This window comes from Somniosus microcephalus, chromosome 32 (assembly GCF_052327205.1).
Source record: "Somniosus microcephalus isolate GS21.2 chromosome 32, FLI_Smic_1.0, whole genome shotgun sequence".
In the NCBI taxonomy this organism is placed as follows: Eukaryota; Metazoa; Chordata; class Chondrichthyes; order Squaliformes; family Somniosidae; genus Somniosus; species Somniosus microcephalus.
The window spans coordinates 21,885,064-21,906,238 of record NC_141018.1 but is presented as its reverse complement, the minus strand read 5'-3'; the positions used below and the strand labels follow the sequence as shown (position 1 = coordinate 21,906,238).

Genomic DNA, 21,175 nt, shown 5'->3' with positions numbered 1-21,175 from the left:
AAAAATAGAAAAGCAAAATATTTTTTAAACGGTGAAAGATTGGGAAATGTTGGTATCCTGGGTGTCTCTGAAAGTTAACATGCAGGTACAGCAAGCAATTAGGAAAGCAAATGGTATGTTAGCCTTTATTACTAAAGGATTAGAGTATAAGAGTAATGGGGGGGAAAATTTGGTTGCTTTGTGCCTCCCGTTAGCGCCCTAAGAGGGCGCCGCCGGCAATGACGTCATCGCCGTGCGCTGTGCCCCGGCCGCGATCTTCGGTGGCGCCCCCCGACTTACCGCCAAACGCTATGTCAGACGGGATCAGGGGGGCCTACCTGCGGCTAGGGGAGGTGGTGGGCGGCCATTTTTGTTGTTGGCCGCCTGCCAACACCTGCCCTCGTTGCCGTCCCCAGCCCCCATGAAGTCCCCCCATGGGGGTGCCGGCTGCTCTCCGTGAGCCCGGCACTCCTCTTGAGGGCTGAGCTCGTTTGCCGGCACGCCAGATCCCTGGTGGCCCAGCTGGGTGCCGGGAAGCACTGCGCCAGGCCCCTCCCCTTTAATAAGGGGAGGAAGGCCTGCAGTACCGCGATATTGGCTCGCAGCACCCCAATAGGGAGGCAGGGCACTTCCAGTAGTGCCCCGCTTCCCTCTTGAGGCGCTACCATTTAATTTCGGCTGCGGGGTTGCTAATTATTTCAGGGCGCTAAAAGTAGCGCCCCAGCGAAGTTAGCGCCCCAAAGGGGGTGCGACTCAATTTTTCCCCCAAGAAGTCTTACTGCAATTATATAGGGCCTTGGTGAGACCACACCTGGAGTACTGTGTCCAGTTTTGGTCTCCTTACCTAAGGAAGGATATACTTGCCTTAGAGAGAGTGCAACGAAGGTTCACCAGACTGATTTCTGGGATGGGGGGATTGTCCTATGAGGAGAGATTGAGTAGACTAGGCCTGTATTACCTAGAATTTAGAAGCATGAGAGGTGATCTCATTGAAACATATACAATTCTTAAGGGCCTTGACAGGGTAGATGCTGGGAGGATATTTCTCCTGGCTAGGGAGTCTAGAACCAGGGGTCACAGTCTCAGAAGAAGGGTGACGTAAGAAAACTTGGTCTAAGCGTTAAACAAAGCTTTAATCAACTGTTTTACAACATGGAGGTCTAGTTGTGTCCTTCACTAGTTCCTGTTAAGAATGTCCTGCGCAAGCTGGGCCCGTGCCCGAGTATTTATACTCTCCCTGGACCGCGCCACCCACAGGCCGCTCAGTATTATTTCATAAGTCTTTCTTTCATGAATGACTGATTCATGTCAAAGGGGTCAGCCAGTTAGGACTGAGATGAGGAGAAATTTCTTCATTCAAAGGGTTGTGAATCTTGGAATTCGCTACCTCAGAGGGTTGTGGAGGCTCAGTCATTGAGTATATTCAAGACAGAGATCAATAGATATTTGGATATTAAGGGAAACAAGGGATATGGGGATCGTGCTGGAAAATGGAGTTGAGGTCGAAGATCAGCCATGATCTTATTGAATGGCGGAGCAGGCTCGAGGGGCCGAATGGCTTACTCCTGCTCCTAATTCTTATGTTCTTACATACGACGCTCCTTAAAAACGACCTCTTTGGCCAAGCTTTTGGTCATCTGTCCTAATGTCTCCTTGTGTGGCTCGGTGTCAAATTTTGTTTGATAATGTTCTTGTGAAATGCAAGTTATTGATGTTTGTTGAAAGAAAGACTTGCATTTGTATAGCGCCTTTCACGACCACCGGATGTCCCATAGCACTTTACAGCCAATGAAGTATTTTTTGGAGTGTAATCACTGTTGTAATGTGGGAAACGCGGCAGCCAATTTGCACACAGCAAGCTCCCACAAACAGCAATGTGATAATGACCGAATGATCTAGTTTTTTTTAGTGATGTTGATTGAGGGATAAATATCGACCAGGACACCGGGGAGAACTCCCCTACTGTTCTTCGAAATAGCCCCATGGGATCTTTTACGTCCACCTGAGAGAGCAGATGGGGCCTCGGTTTAACGTCTCATCCAAAAGACGGCACCTCTGACAGTGCAGCGCTCCCTCAGTACCGCATCAGCCTAGATTTTTGTGCTCAAGTCTCTGGAGTGGGACTTGGACCCACTACCTACTGACTCAGAGGCGAGAGTGCGGCCCACTGTGGTTGTGTCAAAAGGGCAGGACCCGGAGCCAATTGGGATGGATGTGGGGATTTCTGTAGAGCAAATCTTGCCAGCCATGAAATTCCTCCCAAGCTGCAAGTGAAGCAATAGGATAACTTAAAGGCTGCAGCTGATTTTATTCTGGGAAACTGCAGGAAAGGTGAGGTTGAAGGAAGTGGATTCAATAATAACTTTCAAAAGGGAATTGGATAAATACTTGAAGGGGAAAATTTTACACGGCTATGGGGAAAGAGCAAGGGCAGTGGGACTAATTGGAGAGCTCTTTCAAAGAGCCAGCACAGGCACGATGGGCCGAATGGCCTCCTGTGCTGTATGATTCGATGTTATTCCACAGGCATCAGGTACCCTCTAGTAACTCATGCGAGTAGTCATTCTTCATTTATGAACTGAGGCACTCAATGGCAATGGGCTTTTCCACCATGGTGGGGGAAATCACGCCCCTGCCCTGATCCTGTCCTGCCCGGCCATTCCATTCTCGCCCACCCTTTCACTCCATACTACTGCAACAGACTGGAGAATTAAACCCGGGACCTTCTGGTCTGTGTGGCTCAGTGCTGCACAGGGCAGTGCTTTCGAACAGTAGGCCATTAGGGGAAGCTTGATAGATTAGGGTTTTAAATGCGTTCCTATTATATGACTAAGCCGAAAGTGGTTTTCAAACCTGTTACCCCAGTTTCTATTTGGAGTTGCCTCAATCTCTCTCTGCTTTGGGATGAGAGCACTAATCCATACTGTCACGGTCCCAGCGAGAATGGTATTTGGAAGTGTCACTGGGTTAATAAAACAGAAAATGCTGGAAACACTCAGCAGGTCAGGCAGCATCTGTGGAGAGAGAAACAGAGTTAACGTTTCAGGTCGCTGATCTTTCGTCAGAATTGGAAAATGTTAGCGATATAACAGGCTTTAAGCAAGTACAGAGGCAGGGAAAGGGGAGTGCAGGGGCGGAAAGAACAAAAGGGAAGGTCTGTGATAGGGTGGAAGACAGGAGAGATTAAATGACAAAAGGGATGATGGTGTGAGGCAAAAGGAGATGGTAATGGGACAAGTAAAGAAACAAGAGATGGGTCTAGAAGAGGTGTAAATGGGAATAGCAGAATCATCAACAGCTGCCATCGGCAAAAATGGGGGCAGAGGTTATGGTCTGAAACTGTTGAACTCGATGTTGAGTCCAGAAGACTGTAAAGTGCCAAATCTAAAGATGAGGTGCTGTTCCTCGAGCTTACTTTGGGCTTCATTGGAACAGCGTAAGAGGCCGAGGTCGGAGCGGGAGAGGAGCGGAGGATTAAAGTGACAGGCGACCGGAAGCTCGGGGTCACGCTTACAAAGTGAAGGGAGGTGTTCCGCAAAGTGGTCACCCAATCTGCGTTTGGTCTCCCCACTGTAGAGGAGACCGCATCGTGAGCAGCGAATACAGTATACTAGATTGCATGAAGTACAAGTAAATCGCTTGTTTCACCTGGAAAGGAGTGTTTGGGGCCCTGGACAGTGGGAAGGGAGGTGGTGAAAGGGCAGGTGTTGCACTATCCCAACTTCCCTTGCACTTCAGTGTCACTGTAGAAAAATCATTGTTTCAAAGCACTAGAGAGGCTGGCTTGGCCCTCCCTCCTAATACTGTTCTACAATGGCCCTGAAGTTAGGAACGGGAGCTTGCCGCGCGTGCAAGCCCCTGATGTGCACTTACCCGGCGCGCTGACATTTTAATCCTGGCCCGCATTGCATTTCCTCTCACTGGCCCACTCACTAAGTACGTGCGTGACCCAGCGGCGTACTTAGTGCGATGAACCGGCTGGGATCACGTGAGCACAGGGCAACCAATGGGAGGTTGCAAAAGTTCATTCATGAGTTTGACAGTAAGAGCTGTCAAACTCATGAAAACTCCGGGCCCCAAAACACTACTTAAACTTGAAAGAAAATTTAAAAAAACATTGCACTACTTAAATGAACCATAAAGAACTCTGAAAAACTATTTTAAACAATAATTTTAAAATTTGAAAAAAAAAATTATATAAAAAATCGGGGCTAAAACTAAACTTACTGTAAATTCTTTAAAAATAACAAACCTGTGGGGAAAAAAAATTCTCAATTGTATTAATAGACCACTTACCTGTAAAACTAAGTCCTTACGTGTGGTTTTTCAATACGTAAATACTGGAGGCCTTTACACATGCGCAACTCTCTAAAAATAGAGGAAATCCAAGTCGCACGCGCTGCCCGATACCGCGCACGCGTTCAGCCTCTTAACCCCTTGGGTCAGAGGACAGGAAATGCCGGTTTTCAGCGCATGCGCTGTGCATGCTGAAAACCGGCAATTCCTCCGGGCCCACACGTGAGTACCCCGTCCTTACTCACGCGTTGGGCCCGGAATTACTGGGCCAATGTCTACTGTCTCAGGGAAGGGTAAGGGGGAGTACTGCTAATTTCTAGAAGGAGCAGGGTTGGGGAAGACTCTTGTATAGTAACATCAGATGGTATTATTGTTCCATTCTTTCAATTGTGCAATCTTTCAAACAGAAAATGCCCAGCAGGTGGGTCACATCTGTAACATTAGCCCCCATGTCGGACGTTGATCGATTTTCAATGCATTTCCAGCATTTGGCATTTTTATTTCAGATTTCCAGCATTCTCTTTCTTTTCTTAATCTCGACCATCGTACGGTGCAGGTTTTCTGCCTTTCAGACTGTTGAAATTGAATTTTTTATTGATGTACAAGATGTGGGGTGTTATTTGCCCTGTAGCTTAGTGACAGCACATAGCCAGAGTTCTGACACTGGATAAATTCGAGCCCTAGGTGTCAGCCTGGGCTCAGTGGGTAGCACTCTCGCCTCTGAGTCAGAAGACTTGAGCCACAAGGCTGACACGCCCAGTGCAGTACTGACGGAGCGCTGCACTGTTGGAGGTGCCGTCTTTCAGATGAGACGCTAAACAACCGAGGCCCCGTCTTCCCCCTCAGGTGGACATAAAAGATGGCACTATTTCGAAGAAGGGCAGGGGGAGTTCTCCCCAGTGTCCTGGGCCAATATTTATCCCTCAACCAACATTGCTAAAAAAGCAGATTATCTGGTCATTATCACATTGTTGTTTGTGGGAGTTTGCTGTGGGAAAATTGGCTGCCGTGTTTCCTACATTACAACAGTGACTACATTTCAAAAAGTGCTTCATTGGCTGTAAAGCGCTTTGGGACGTCCTGAGGTCATGAAAGGCGCTATATAAATGCAAGTCTTTCTTACTGACAACTGATAGCAAAGAATTCACAAATACAAAGATATATTTTTATCCGGTCCTTAAATTTCCCTATTTGACTGAGATATTACAGAGGATCACAGTGAATATTGCAGCGATCCTAGTACACAGTATATGCACCTCTCTTTTAATACAGGAAACTTTGTGATATCCGGCACCGACGAGACCGGCGTGTTGCCGATCTATCAAAACTGCCGGACATACACAGTTAATGTTGAAGCATACGGAGGTTTTCATCTCCGTATCTGACAACAAACACTGTTGCTTAGCAACAGCTTCTACAGAGTCGGCTGCAGCTGCAAGCGTCTCTAGCTGAAGCTGTTGCTATAGCTACAGACCTTGCAGTGCCTGACTGGGGGAAAAAAAAGAACGAGATCTAAAAAAAACTTACAGAAAACGGCTCCTGATTTTTTGCCGTTAGATCGAGCATTCCAGACATACAACCTGCGGATAAACCAAAGTTTTCTGTAATGAGGAAAGAAAGCAAGGTTGGCGCGCTTGAGAACAAGGTTTCATTTATATTACAGTACTGAGGCACTGTATATGGGGAGTCGACACAAATGTAGTCTTCAGGTGAAGCAGGCTAGAGTGTGTGGACAATTGGACTTGCATACAAACTTAAGATTTTAATGAGTTACAGGTAAATATCTATATATATAAAGCGGTCGATCTGTCTGTCTGTCCTTCTGTCTGTCTGTCCTCGGGTGTGCGTCTGTCCGGCTATGCGCTCGAAACTTATACCGCGTACCTACGCGCGCGTTACCTCCGAAGAAAGCTTACGCTTCCGGGACGCTGGTAAGCGTATTTACTTTTCGGTCGGACGAAAATTGTTCGCGCCTTATGCAAAAAACCTTCAAAATTAAACTCATTATCTGCTAGCATTGATTGACTGACGTCAAGGTTCGACCAATCCTGTGCCATCACGATTGACCAATCCTACAGTACGGTCCCCTGATGGTTGGCCAATCGGTGTGTGTGTGTGTGGGCGGGACTAATCGTTTTCATCTCGGGGATCTGGCAGCCATTGTTTCACTGCCATTACTTCAGCTTCCAGCTCAAACTACTTTGAAAGTTAGTATCTCTTTTAAAAATAACATAAGATTTACCAAAAACGTTTTATAAGTACTTTCACTTTCATCTTTCAAGGTATTAAGTATGTGTGTGGGCGGGACTAATCATTTTCATCTCAGGGATCTGCCAGCCATTCTTTCACTGCTTGCAGCTCAAACTACTCTCCTTATCCAGCTTTGAAAAAGTTAGTTTCTCTTTTAAAAATAACATAAGATTTACCAAAAACGTTTTATAAGTACTTTCACTTTCATCTTTCAAGGTATTAAAAGGTAGAAATGTTGCCCGGCAGCACATTCACAAAGGGACACAGACAGGGCCCTAAAGCCTGGGACTCGATTTAAACCGCCCGCCCCAAAACAGCCCTGGCAAAGCCAGGCTCCCCCCAGCTAGTATAATATAAAACATGCCCATATTCAGTTCCCATTTTGAAGGCATATTTTATCTTTGTTTTAATATAATACTTGATTAGATTTTTAATAGCTAAACAGCAAACGTATGGTAATTTGGGAAGTGGAGTACAGGTGTTTTTCTGCAGTACATGCTGAGAAGCTGGCGCGGTGAGACTGCACCACCACTGGTGGGAGGGTGTAATTACAGCATGATGCGTTTACATAGGCAGTTTTTCTTTATTCGTTCCTGGGATGTGGGTGTCGTTGGCAAGGCCAGCATTTATTGCCCATTCCCAATTGCCCTTGAGAAGGTGGTGGTGAGCCGACTTCTTGAACTGCTGCAGTCCGCGTGGTGAAGGTACTCCCACAGTGCTGTTCGGGAGGGAGTTCCAGGATTTTGACCCAGTGACTATGAAGGAACGGCGATATATTTCCAAGTCAGGATGGTGTGTGACTTGGAGGGGAACTTGGAGGTGGTGGCATTTCCATGCGTCTGCTGCCCTTGCCCTTCTAGGTGGCGGAGGTCGTGGGTTTGGGAGGTGCTGTCGAAGAAGCCTTGGCAAGTTGCTGCAGTGCATCTTGTAGATGGTGCACACTGCAGCCATTTGGGTTAGTGCTGAAGCACTTTTACCATTTTTTTTTACGTGCAGAAGGCAGTTCAGCTTTAAGAGCTGAAGACTGCCATTTTTGAATTATTTTAACTTTTTTTTCCAGAAGGCAGTTGAGCTCTCAGGGCTAAAAAAAACTGCCTATTTTTAAATGATTTTTTAAAATTTTAGAAGGCCGTTCCCCTTTAAGGGCCCGAGACTGCTATCTAAAATGACAGCCTTCTTGCCTCGCTCCAGGGACGCTACGGCCACACTACCTTGGGCCTCCTGCTGCGCTCGCAGCCTGAAGCAGCGGATTCCACGCTAGGCTGTGCGCTCCAATCATTCAAATCAGCAGGCAGCACCAAAATAACGGTGCCGCCTGCGATCTTTTTACGGGCGTAACCAAACCTCCCCACCCCCCCCCCCCCCCGCAGTGGCACCGCCCATTTTCGGGCCTGATCGGATTTCTAGGCCCCTATTTGGCAGTGCCAGCACCTCGGGTACAGGCATGCATTAATGTGCGCAAACAAGGAAGAAATTCCATTTTTTTTTCTCCGACCGTTTTTCCTTGCCACTTTTCTCCATCTGTTCCCTCACCCGAGACATCTTTGCTGTGGTACCCATCCACGAGATCCAGGTGACCTCCACTGCCTTGCCCCCAGCTAGTCTTCATTCAGAGGTTGGCCGTAATGGAGAGTGCCAGCCGTCTATTGGACCCGAGGACTGGGCCGTAGCTTGAGCCCTGTCAGGTCTCCATTTGACATCCACAGCGAGGGATTGCTGGAGTGCAACCCAGAACTGCGAGCCTGGCTGATTTATTTCCCTCTCTAACCCAATTATAGGCCCCCTACCACTGCCCCTTGCTGAGAGCAGCTAACTCAACACAGCCCAGGGATCAAACGTGTGACCTTCCATGGCCAGGTACTCTCTGTGTAAACCAAGCAGGTATGCAGTAAATAAATATGACACACAAAAGAAAAGAAAGAACTTGCACTTATATAGCACTTTTCACAACCTCAGGACGTCCCAAAATGCATTACAACCAATTGCACTACTTCTGAAGTGTAGTCACTGTTGTAAGGTAGGAAAGACAGCAGCCAATATACGCACAGCAAGGTCCCACAAACAGCAATGAAATAAATGAGCAGATAATCTGTTTTAGGTGTTGGCTGAGGGATAAATATTGGTCAGGACAGCGGGAGAACACCCCCCTGCTCTTCTTTGAAATGGTGCCATGGGACCTTTTAGAAACATAGAAGATAGGAGCAGGAGTAGGCCATTCGGCCCCTCGAGCCTGTTCCGCCATTTAATCAGATCATGGCTGATCATCCAAATCCAGTACCCTGTCCCTGCTTTCTCCCCATATCCCTTGATCCCGTTAACCTTAAGAAATATATCTAACTCCTTCTTGAATATATTTAATGAATTGGCCTCAACTGCCTTCTGTGGTAGAGAATTCCACAGGTTCACCACTCTCTGGGTGAAGAAATTTCTCCTCATCTCTGACCTAAATGGCTTACCCCTTATCCTTAGACTGTGACCCCTGGTTCTGGACTCCCCCGCCATCAGGAACATCCTTCCTGCATCTAGTCTGTCTCGTCCTGTTAGAATTTTATAAGTTTCAATGAGATCCCCTCTCATTCTTCTAAACTGCCTACTATTCTGCCTGGTGGTCACCCATTCCCTTCCTGCCTGTGCAGCCTTTACCTGTGGTGTGACCAACTCCCTAAACGTGTTATCCATGATGTGCTCAGCATCGTGAATGCTCCAGTATTTATCCATTTGCAGCTCCAGCGCCGCAATGCGGTCTGTCAGTAGCTGCAGCTGGATACACTTCCCGCACACATGGTCAGCAGGGTCCCTGATTTCCCACATAGTGCAGGAGGAGCATGCCACGGAGCCTCCTCTCGCTGGCTTTACATTCCACCTGAGAGGGCAGATCTTTACCGTCAAGTTTAACGTCTCATCCGACAGACGGCACCCCCGACAGTGAAGCGCTCCCTCAGTACTGGGCTGGAATGGCAGCCCGGATTGTGTGTTCAAGCCTCTGGAGTGGGACTTGAACCCACAACCTTCTGACTCAGAGGCGAGAGAGTGCTACCCACTGAGCCACGACTGACACTAAGATATTACAAAAGACGCTTAGGAGCAAGAGTAGAGCACTGCCATCGCATTCAGGGGATATCATCTCCCACCCCAACTGTTTGTCAAACTGAAAACCCATTTGGAAATGAAGTTCAATTTTGAAGATAACATTTCTGATGTTGCATGGACTGATATAATAATCTAAAACTGTCATCAGCATGCATTATTCTTGGTACATGTTGATAGCAAGTGATTAATACACTGCATAGATAAGAAAAAGTAACTGCCCATTCAGTCAGGACAATTAATTCCAAGATCTCTGAGGAGAAACATAAAATCAATCCATTCAGTAAGATTTGTAGTACAAAACTGCTCACTGGTTTCCTAGTTTGAGATGAATGCTACCCTATGATTGATTGTGTAAAAGGCTGTCTTAATATATGCTAAAGTAAGAAAGAAAGACATGTATTTATATAGCGCTGGGATGTTCTAGCACGCTTTACGGCCAATTAAGCACTTTCTGAAGTGTAGTCCCTGTTGTGTTGCAGCAAATATGCACACAGCAAGATCCCACAAACAGCAGTGTGATAATGACCAGGTGTTGGTTGAAGGATAAATATTGGCCAGGACATCGGAAAGAACTCCCCTGCTTTCCGAATAGGGCAATGGGATCTTTTATGGCCACCTGAGAGGGCAGACGGGGCCTCGGTTTAACGTCTCATCTGAAAGACGGCACCTCTGACAGTGCTGCACTCCTTCAGCACTGCACTGGAGTGTCAGCCCTTGATTTGGTGCCCTGAAGTGTGACTTAAACCCACGACCTTCTGACTCGGAGGCGAGCATGCTGCCACAGCTACATAAGAACATAGGAAATAGGAGCAAGAATAGGCCACTTGGCCTCTCGAGCCTGCTCCGCCATTCAATAAGATCATGGCTGGTCTTGGGCTCAAAGCCACTTCCCTGTCCACTCCCCACAACCGTTCACTCCCTTATCTTGCAAAAATCTGTCTCTCTCCACCTTAAATGTATTTAATGACCCAGCTGACACATAAATAAGACTCCTGTCAAATTCTGTTACAATATCATCCCAGATTTCTTTCTGCGCTAGCCATAAAGTGAGTAGTAAAACCCCAAACGCTAAAGCCAAACATGTCTAGCATTATTATAGGAGCGCATTTAGTGTGAAATTCAGGCTCTTACTGATTCAATTTGCCATCAAATCTGCCTTTTTATCACTCGGTAGCCCACTAACAACAATGTCACGCATCCATCCTTGAACTACTTTAGCAGGATTTTGGAAGCTGTAAGGGGTCGTTTTAACGAGCTTATGGTGTGCTAAATCGGTTTTGATTTTCGCACTACTCGTGAGCGGTTTCGAAGCGCTCCCCCCTCACGGTTCTAGACACTGGGCTTATTGCCAGACAACCTTTGTGTGTTGGCCCAACTCGTGACTCGGAAGACAAATGGTCAGATGAGACAGATTGAGTTTTAAATCAAAACGATCTTTATTTTTGAAAGAGAATGTACACAGAGAAAAATGGCAAGAATAAATGCAGACGAAAAGTAACGTTTCTCACAGAGGACTAAATTATACACTGAGAAAAATAACTTTAAAGCATATAAACAGTTCTAAAATAGCGATAAGCTAAAAGCGGGGGTGAGGGAAGCGCACGGACACATCGAGGGATAAATCACACTCCTAACTTACAAATACCCTTAACATTACAAACCCTCCCGTTACTGAATATACCTCAATTATGTCAGTTAGGTAGAGTTGGGCCTTTATGCTCACCAGAATTTCAAAACCCTTCTGGACCTTGGTACTTCTTGTTACGTCTGGAATTTCCGACCTTCCTTATGGGACCGGCTCCTGGACTCGCTCTCCTGTACAAACTTTGGAAGTCCTCCGAAATCCTCGAGCCGTTTTCTGTTCCGCACGGTCCTCGAACTCCTGATGGTAACTGGACTTGGACTTCACGGTGTGAACCGTCTCCGGAGGAGTCTTCCTTACTCTGGTCGAATCTTAGACTGACTTGCTGACGATTTACCTGAACGGTTATAATCTTTTCTGGCCCTAATCTTGGCGCCAAATCAACCGTTTTCCTTTGTTAAGGTTGCTTTAACAAAAGCAAGCACATTAATTTTAACTGCTCGCAAATCGAACTAATGGGAATCCGATTAGTGTCCCTCCGTTTGTGTGTGCTCAGCGGTTTCTGAGATCGGTTACCGCTTTGCCATAATGGGAATCCGTTTAGTGTCCCTTCGTTTGTGTGTGCTCAGCAGTTTCTGAGATCGGTTACCGCTTTGCCATAATGGGAATCCGTTTAGTGTCCCTCCGTTTGTGTGTGCTCAGCGGTTTCTGAGATCGGTTACCGCTCTGCCAGCGATTAGTGCACCTTCAGGTGCTAATAGTTTTGTTTACTGCTGTAACCACATTACAATATCAAAAACAGTAAGGTTCTGGATTCTTCTAATCGATGATGACTCAGACTGCTGTTAGGTACTGTGTGTGTGTCCTTTTGAACTGGGCCATGAGAACTGTCAACTCCATTCTGTGTTCTCACAATGTGGCCACTTCAGGGGCCCTACCCGTATACTGTATTTCATGGATTTTTGTGAATCCTACAAAGCTGATGGCAGTTTGTTGGACAGGAACTATCTCATGCCCCTTATAGAGAGAGGGAGTGCCGTGTAAACCTTGGGCAGTATTCAAGCAAATACTGATCAAGATTCAGGCACGGAACAAGTCTAAATGTGATACAAGATTGTTTTGCTCGTCTTTGCTTTTCATTATCGGTATTGAATGCTTTCTAATTGGAAAATTGATTTATTTGCTGCCGTGCCTGGGCAGGATTGAGCTAATTTTAAAAAAAAGTTGGAATAAGAAAAGGTTGCATATTTGTTACACAGTTGGATGCAAGCTTTACATTAGCTATTTATATAGAATTGTAAATTTTAAATTGGTTTCTCCCTTGTTTAATCTCCCTAATCTAATAACTGCTTGTGATCTGCACAAGTCTACAGTAGATAGGTACGTACAGCAGACACTGTAAGAGTGGACTATCTTGCTCTGGGGTTGTTGTATGATGCACACAAATTTCTAACGTTATGGGCTCGATTTTCATTGGGCCGTGGAGTCAGGTTTGGAGGCGTGCGGGGGGTTAAATTCCTGAAATCGGGGGTCCCGACCCCATCCCGCCCCCAACCCGCCTCCATGCCAATTTCAAAGGAGGCGAGTACCCGCCCCGCACTGGGACCCGCCTACCCGAGGCGGGAAGGGATTAGTGCCAATTAACTGCCTGTTAACAGGTAGTTAACAGGCAGTTTTTAGCCTAATCCCTATTTTAAAGCTTGAACTGTGGGAATCCCGATGGCTCCAAACCACGCCAAGGGAGGAGTCGGGCCGTCGGGTTGAAGGACTTGGAGAGGTCGAGATGTCGATGTTCAGGTGAGTGATGTGTGCATGAGTGCAAAGGTAAGTGTGTTTGGTGTGTCTAAAGTGATTAAATAAGTTTTACATACATTTTCTTACCTTTTCAACCTTCCTTCCTTTAGCTTCGGGGAGTCCCTCATCTCACCGGCACAGAAAGCAGAATGGCTGCGAACTGTCAAAAGTGACAGCCTTCAGCTTTCTGTGCAGGAGAGATTTCTAACTGAGTCTGTGGAGAAGGACTCATGTTAGAAGTAAGACTGTCAGTGTTTGACAGCTTCAAACAGCTGTGAAACGCTGATATTTCATCTGTCAAAGCGTCTTGACAGATGAAATTTCAGTCTGTGACGTCACCTGTTGCCGGGTGGCCCTTAATTGACCTGCTGAGCCCGCTGGGTGGGCTCAACAAGGTCAATCAAGTGAAAATCGCGTGGATTGGCCGCATTTCGATGGAGGTGGGACTACAACCCCGAAAGTTGTAGTCACGCCTCCAACCTGACTTCTGAATGAAAATCCAGCCCTATAACTCTATTGACCAGTGCTCACTTGCATTATTAATGACTCTCTCTTTTCGGGAACTGTCTCTCTTCCTTTCAAAACTGCCATCATTAGCCCCCCTCCCCGCCCCCCCACCCCCCTTAAAAATCCAACCTTGACCCATCCATCTCCTGCAAGTACCACCTAGTCTCCAGCCATCCCTCTTTGCCCATGGTCCTTGAACATGTCGTCTCCCAGCTGCGTGCTCACCTCTCCCACAGCTCCCCTTTCAAGTTTGGATTATGGCCTGCCTACAGCATCGAGTCTGTCTTGAACAGAGTCGCCAATGATGCTGTCCATGACTGTGGCTGTGGCACTTTATCAGCCCTTCACCCTGCTGCATCGCGCGCGCCATGGTGAATCATGCCATCACCTCCTCCTCTTCGCTGTGATCCACCTCAGTGGAACTCCCCTGCCATGGCTCCACTCCTACCTATCCCAACACAACCAGGGCATCTCCAGCTCCCATGTGGTCACCTCCTGGACTGTCAGCTGTGGCTCAGCGGGTAGTGTCGAAGTCTCGACTCCCGAGTAAGACTCTTTAAACACAAAGTATCGTCAAAGGAAGACTTTATTAGTTCTTGTATACAAGGGAAGCGGACATGTAGACAATGGCTACGCTGACCACTTCTAAGATCATAGGCAAAAGGTAACATATTTATAGTTAAAGCAAGCCTGCAGAATCACATGATCGAAGTCTGAGATCATAATTAGTTACAAGAAAAATATAGTGTTAGTAAAAATGTAATCAAGGACAAAAAGGGCTGGAACAAAAAGAAATGCCTAGAGATAGGGTTATCTAATCTATAAGTCCTGTTCTTCTTTGACTCCCTATCCTGGTTTATTCATGACTCAAGGACTCTCTTCATCTAGCTATGTGAAAGAGATAGGGAGGCTTACAGTATGTACCTCTGAAGGTCTTTGTTCTAATTAACAGATGAGGTCATCTGTTAATTTGGAGAGTTCTGCTTTTTCAGCAGAACTAGTAATTACTAATCTATGGAAGCCATTTTGTGTTTTCTATTCTGTACCTTGTGAAGCCATTTTGTAAAAACCTAGGCTGACACGCCGGTGCAGTACTGAGGGAGCGCTGCACTGTCGGAGGTGCTGTTTTTCGGATGAGACGTTAAACCGTGGCCCCCTCTGCTATCTCGGGTGGCCGTAAAAGATCCCATGGCCTCTATTTCGATGCAGAGCAGGGGAGTTCTCCCTGGCCAATATTTACCCCTCAATCAACAACAATAAAACAGATTACCTGATCTTAAGGCTAAAGGGATCAAGGGATATGGGGAGAAGGCAGGGATAGGGTACTGAATTTGGATGATCAGCCATGATCTCATTGAATGGCGGAGCAGGCTCGAGGGGCCGAATGGCCTACTCCTGCTCCTATCTTCTATGTTTTTCTATTATCACATTGCTGTTTGTGGGAGCTTGCTGTGCACAAGTTGGCTGCCAACATTGCAACAGTGACTACACTTCAAAAGTACTTCATTGGGCTGTAAAGCGTTTTGATATGTCCAGTGGTCGTGAAGGTTGCTATATAAATGCAAGTCTTTCTTTTCCCCCCAAGGACCCATCCTTGACCCCTCCTCCTCTGTAGTGACACACAGCCCAACGGTGACATAATCCGCAGGCATGAGGTCAGCCTCCACGCAATGTGCTATGCCCAATTCTACCACTTTCCTTAATCCCATGAGCATCTCATCCCACTATCCAGGGCCCCAAACACTCCTTCCAGGTGAAACAGCGATTTACTTGTACTTCTTGCAATTTAGTATACTGTATTCGCTGCTCACGATGCGGTCTCCTCTACACTGGGGAGACCAAACGCAGATTGGGTGACCGCTCTGCGGAACACCTCTGTTCAGTCCGTAAGGGTGACCCCGAGCTTCCGGTCGCCCGTCACTTTACTTCTCCGCTCCACTCCCGCTCTGTCTTCGTCTTCTTACACTGTTCCGATGAAGCTCAACGTAAGCTCGAGGAACAGCACCTCATCTTTCGATTAGGCACTTTACAGCCTTCTGGACTCAACATCGAGTTCAACAATTCAAACCATAACCTCTGCCCCTATCTTTTTTTTCATTTTTTTTCTCTCTCTCTTACATGGCAGCTGTCGATCATTCTGCCAGTGCCATTTACACTTCATCTAGAGCCATCTTTTGTTTTTTAACTTGTCCCATTACCATCTCCTTTTACCTCGCACCACAGAATCACAGAATCACAGAAACCCCACAGTGCAGATAGAGGCCATTTCGGCCCATCGAGCCTGCACCGACACATATCCCACCCGATCCCCGTAACCCCTACACCAACACATATCCCACCCTATCCCCATAACCCCATGTATTTAATCCCCCTAACACTAAGGGTCAATTTATCATAGCCAATCATCCTAACCCGCACATCTTTGGACTGTGGGAGGAAACCGGAGCAACCGGAGGAAACCCACGCAAACACGGGGAGAATGTGCAAACTCCACACAGACAGTCGCCCGAGGCCGGATTCGAACCCGGGTCCCTGGCGCTGTGAGGCAACAGTGCTAACCACTATGCCAATATGCCAATCATCCCTTTTGTCTCTTAATCTCTCCTGCCTTCCACCCTATCACAGACCTTCCCTTTTGTTCTTTCCTCCCCTCCCCCCTTTCCCTGCTCCTACACTTGCTTAAAAACCTGTTCCATCTCCAACTTTGTCCAGTTCTGACGAAGGGTCACCGACCTGAAACGTTAACTCTGTTTCTCTCTCTACAAATGCTGCCTGACCCGCTGAGTATTTCCAGCATTTTGTTTTTATTTCAGCATCTCTATACTGTCAGACTTCCTGTTTTACATTAGGTTATGGAGGAGCTGGACTTTCCTGCAATGGAACTTCGGAAGACCGAAGCCTTCACTTTCAGCCCCGGTCAAAAACATCACGTTATTGATTCCATCTCTCTGGTAACACGCATTCTCTGCATTCTGTTTAACCTGGAGCTGAGCCTTATCTGAGGAAGGATGTTCTTGCCATGGAAGGAGTTCAGCAAAGATTCACCAGGCTGATACCTGGGATGGCAGGAATGACGTATGAGGAGAGATTGGGTCGATTGGGCTTGTACTCGCTGGAGTTTAGAAGAATGAGAGGGGATCTCATCGAAACTTATAAAATTCTAACAGGACTAGACAGACTAGACGCAGGAAGGATGTTCCCGATGGTCGGGGAGTCCAGAACCAGGGGTCACAGTCTAAGGATAAAGGGTAAGCCATTTAGGACAGAGATGAGGAGGAATTTCTTCACCCAGAGAGTGGTGAACCTGTGGAATTCTCTACCACAGAAGGCAGTAGAGGCCAATTCATTAAATATATTCAAGAAGGAGTTGGATATATTTCTTAAGGCTAAAGGGATCAAGGGGAATGGGGAGAAAGCAGGGACAGGGTACTGAGTTTGAATGATCAGCCATGATCTCATTGAATGGCGGAGCGGGCTCGAGGGGCCGAATGGCCTACTCCTGCTCCTATCTTCGATGTTTCTATGAGCTTCGAATCCTATATCTGTCCCATCACCAAGACCTTCCACCTCCCTAACATTGCTACCTCCCCCAACTCCGCCCACTACCACCAAAACCCTTATCCACACCTTTATTACCTGCAGATTTGACTTCTCCAATGCCCCCCTTGTGGAAGTTCTCTACATTTAAAATTTACCAGCTCTGCACAGAATTCATTGCTGGACGGGAGTGTCTGTATCACAACCAAGGCATTGCAAACAAGATGAACCCGACTTAAAACCTGACCCTGTCACTACCAATCTGACAGCTACAGTATAACCACAGCCTTAATATCTCTCCTTTTTATGGCAGTAATCTCTCGAGCCAGTAGATCATTTGATTATATGTAACCGTATCACTAACTGAAGCAACATTTGAATTTGTCGTTTGATCGCTCGCTGCGGTTAGGCAGCACCCCTCCCCCTCAATGAAACTGTACCAGAGATAGTGTTCTGGATGAGGCAGAACATTTTTTTCATACATTCTGGGGTAGACATTGGTCCTTGTTGCGGAAAACAGGGGCAAAAAGGGTCAGTTTTGGGGGGGGCTATGTCCTGCGTCCCAAGGATGTCTGAAATACATCCACGCTATATTGGTCTCGGACAATACTCAGGCACCCCAGGCGTTCATCTTGGATGGGCGTTAGGCCCCTTGAAAACGTTAATGAAGGAGCCTGAAGCCTGTTTAACGTCTCTCTGAAGAAATGTGTCCTCGCTGAGCGGCTCCACCGCACTACGGCGGGTCATTGCTGGCCTGCGCTCAGCCACCCCTCCCGTTCTCCTCTCTCCCCTCCCCTCAGCCCAATCCCCCTCCCTACTCCAAGGATTTAGCTTCAGGCTACTGCTGGTGTGAGGCAAGTGGCCCGAATTGGATTGGGCCACACGGGCGAGCTGCTGCCTCTGGAGGTGCTGGCAGCTCACCCCGATTATTAAAATGAGGCCCAAGGCCCCATTTCGAAGGGGACTTGGGCCTACCTGTTCAGGCTCATGGGATCGTCTCTTGCGCCCCTAGCGTTGCGAACGAGTATCTACCCCTAACCATTGGGATCCTTTGTGTGTTGGGCACTGTTTTCTTTTTATTATTAAGACGGTTTTCTACCATCAGTTAATTTGACAATCCACCCACCAGTTTTCTCCTTCCGATGGTGTTGATGCCTTGCTACAATATAGTTCCACAGTTGCGAGCTGTCCTCTGTATTTTCTCATTCTTTATCCACAAGCTTCCAGTCGCCTGTCATTTTAATTCACCGCTCCATTCCCACTCGGACCTCACCGTCCTTGGCCTCTTGTATTGTTCCACAGAAGCTCAACGTAAACTCGAGGAACAGCAAATCATATTCCGATTAGGCACTTTGCAGCCTTCCGGACTCAATATCGAGTTCAATAATTTCAGATCATAACCTCGGCCTCTATTACTTTTTTCCTTTTAATTTTTTCCACCCCTTTGTTTTGGGTCCTCCTTTTCCCCCTCTCCTTTCCTTTTGTTTCTCTCTCTCACCTGGCAGCTGTCCTTATCCTGCCAGTACACTTCACACCTAATCTCAGCTGCCTTTTGTCTCCACGGGCCCATCACCATCTCATCTGGCTTCTAATACCTTTTATTGTCTCCTTTTCTTCTTTTGTTCGATCGCAGCTTTGCCTTCGATCTTTTTATTTTCTTTCCAGTTTTGAAGAAGGGTTTCAACCCGAAACGTCAACTCAAATTTCTCTCCACGGATGTTGCCTGACCTGCTGAGTTTTTCCAACATTCTCTGTTGTTATTTTTAACCTAGATGTGATGTTGGCATGTTACTTGACTAGTGGAAGCATTGTTCAATCCTGTCCACACAGTCACTCTTGATCACTGTATAGCAAATAGGAAGCTTGGCCAATTTGTATCTCTTCCTTAACCCAGGGACACAAAAGGCTAATTATAGCTTTAACCACAGGATACAGCAAACTTGACAGATTGGCTATTGATGAGTCAATGTGGCTCAGTAACTGTTCCTTAACTAACTGAGTCTAGTTACCCCATCTAGTTGCACACCAAAATCTACTTTCCTTGACTGGGGCACTTTTACATAGAAATACATAAATATACAGCACAAACAGGCCATTCAGTCCACGTCCGCGTTTATGCTCCCCTCGAGCTTCCCCGCATAACTCTCTCTTCCCTTCTCCCAACCACCCTGACGTTAATTGGACAGAAGTGGTGGATAAAGGGGTAAGGGAATTAAGTTCTGCAATGTGTACAGGACTCCTTTCTAACCCATTATAACTCTTAAAAAAATAATGTTATGGTCACAAATTACTATGGTGACCAGTAACTTCATTATTTAGCATTGATCTTTTAGATTTATTCCTGTTTATTGTTACTCAGTTAAGTGGCAATAATGTTGTCAGGAGAACACTTGGAGGAGTTGCAGTGCTTGCCTGTGCAAGGGAGCTGAGTCTCCGCCACACACCAGTAGTTACATTCCTAGCCTGCGGCTTTTCAGATCTGATCACTTCAACAATGAGCAGTAATTCATCTCCCTCGCACTGTCTGGCACAGTAACTCCTTCCAACGAATTCTTTAGCTATGGCATCACCGCTCACTGTTTGTGAAACAAATTAGTACTTAAAGGGCAGGACTTTCATTGGGCCGTGGAGGCGGGATTGGAGGCGTGTGGGGGGTTAAAATCCTGAAATCGGGGGGCACGACCCCATCCCGCACCCAACCCGCCTCCATGCCAGTTTCAAAGGAGGCGGGTACCCGCCCCGCACTGGGACCCGCCTCCCCGAGGCGGGAAGGGGATTAGTAGTTAACAGGCAGTTTTTAGCCTAATCCCTATTTTCATTCTTGAAGTGTGGGATTCCTGACGGCTCCAAACCACGCCAAGTTAGCGAGGCGGGCAGTCGGGCTGAAGGACTTGGAGGGGTCGAGATGACCGGTGTTCAGGTGAGTGATGGGTGCATGAGTGCAGAGGTAAGTGTGTTTGGTGTGTTTAAAGAAGTTTTACTTACCTTTACAGCCTTCCTTCCTTCAGGTCTCGGGAGTCCCTCATCTCACCGGCACAGAAAGCAGAATGGCCGCGAGCTGTCAAAATCTGCAGCATTCAGCTTTCTGTTCCGGAGAGATCTCTAAATCACCCTGAGAGGAAGGAATTAACTTAGAATACAGATTGTCAGTGTTTGACAGCTTCAAACAGCTGTGAAACGCTGATATTTCATCTGTCAAAAGGTCTTGACAGATGAAATATCAATCTGTGACGTCACCTGTTGCCGGGTGGCCCTTAATTGGCCTGCTGAGCCCGCTGGGTGGGCTCAACAAGGTCAATCAAGTCAAAATCGCGTGGGTTGGCTATAACTCGATGGAGGTGGGACTACAACCCCGAAAGTTGTAGTCCTGCCTCCTACCCGCCTCCTCAATGAAAATCCAGCCCAAAGTGTACAAAAGTGAGAAAAATGTTAAAACTGTGATTTGACGAAACAGGGCCTGAAAAGTCCATGGATGTCCACAGGATAAGGGGTCGGACGTTTAGGACTGAGATGAGAAGAAATTTCTTCACTCAGAGGGTTGTGGGGATCTTTGGAATTCTCTGCCCCAGAGGCCTCTGTGGAGGTTCAGCCAATGAGTATATTCAAGGCTAAGATAGATGGATTTTTGGACTCCAGGGGAATCAAGGGATATGGAGATCGGGTGAGAAAGTGGAGTTGAGGTGGAAGATCAGCCACGATCTTATGAATGGCGGAGCAGGCTTGAGGGGCCGAATGGCCGACTCCTGCTCCTAATTCTTATGTTCTTATGTTCTTGTGTTCTTCTGTTCACTTGGCTGAGTGAACATTTGTGTGCAAACACTTAACATGATTGTATGAAGTTCCTTGGTCTATTAGTTAAACAGAGCCGTTAACCCATTTATTTAAAGTTCATTAAATGCCTCAGTTTAGGAGGAGACGAGGAAATTTCATGGGACTGTCATAAGTGTTCGCACTTGAATGCCCTGACATGGACCATGTACAGCAGGCACCTCAAAGCACTGGAGAGGTACCACCAACGTTGCCTCCGCAAGATCCTGCAAATCCATTGGCAGGATAGGCGCACCAATGTCAGTGTTCTCGCTCAGGCCAACATCCCCAGCATTGAAGCTTTCACCACGCTCGATCAGCTCCGATAGACGG

General features: G+C 47.0%; 1 protein-coding gene across 3 annotated transcripts in view; it reads left to right on the top strand.

Moving 5' to 3' along the window:
* The window catches only part of ppcdc (phosphopantothenoylcysteine decarboxylase), a 109,480-nt gene that overhangs the window by 67,447 nt on the left and 20,858 nt on the right, over positions 1–21,175 (top strand). The window contains exon 5 of one of the 3 annotated variants that reach the window (XR_015074360.1): positions 19,863–19,955. The exons of the other annotated variants lie outside the window; for them this stretch is intronic. The gene's annotated coding sequence lies outside the window, so the exon portion shown is untranslated. The remainder of the gene's footprint in view (positions 1–19,862; positions 19,956–21,175) is intronic. 3 annotated transcript variants of the gene reach the window in all.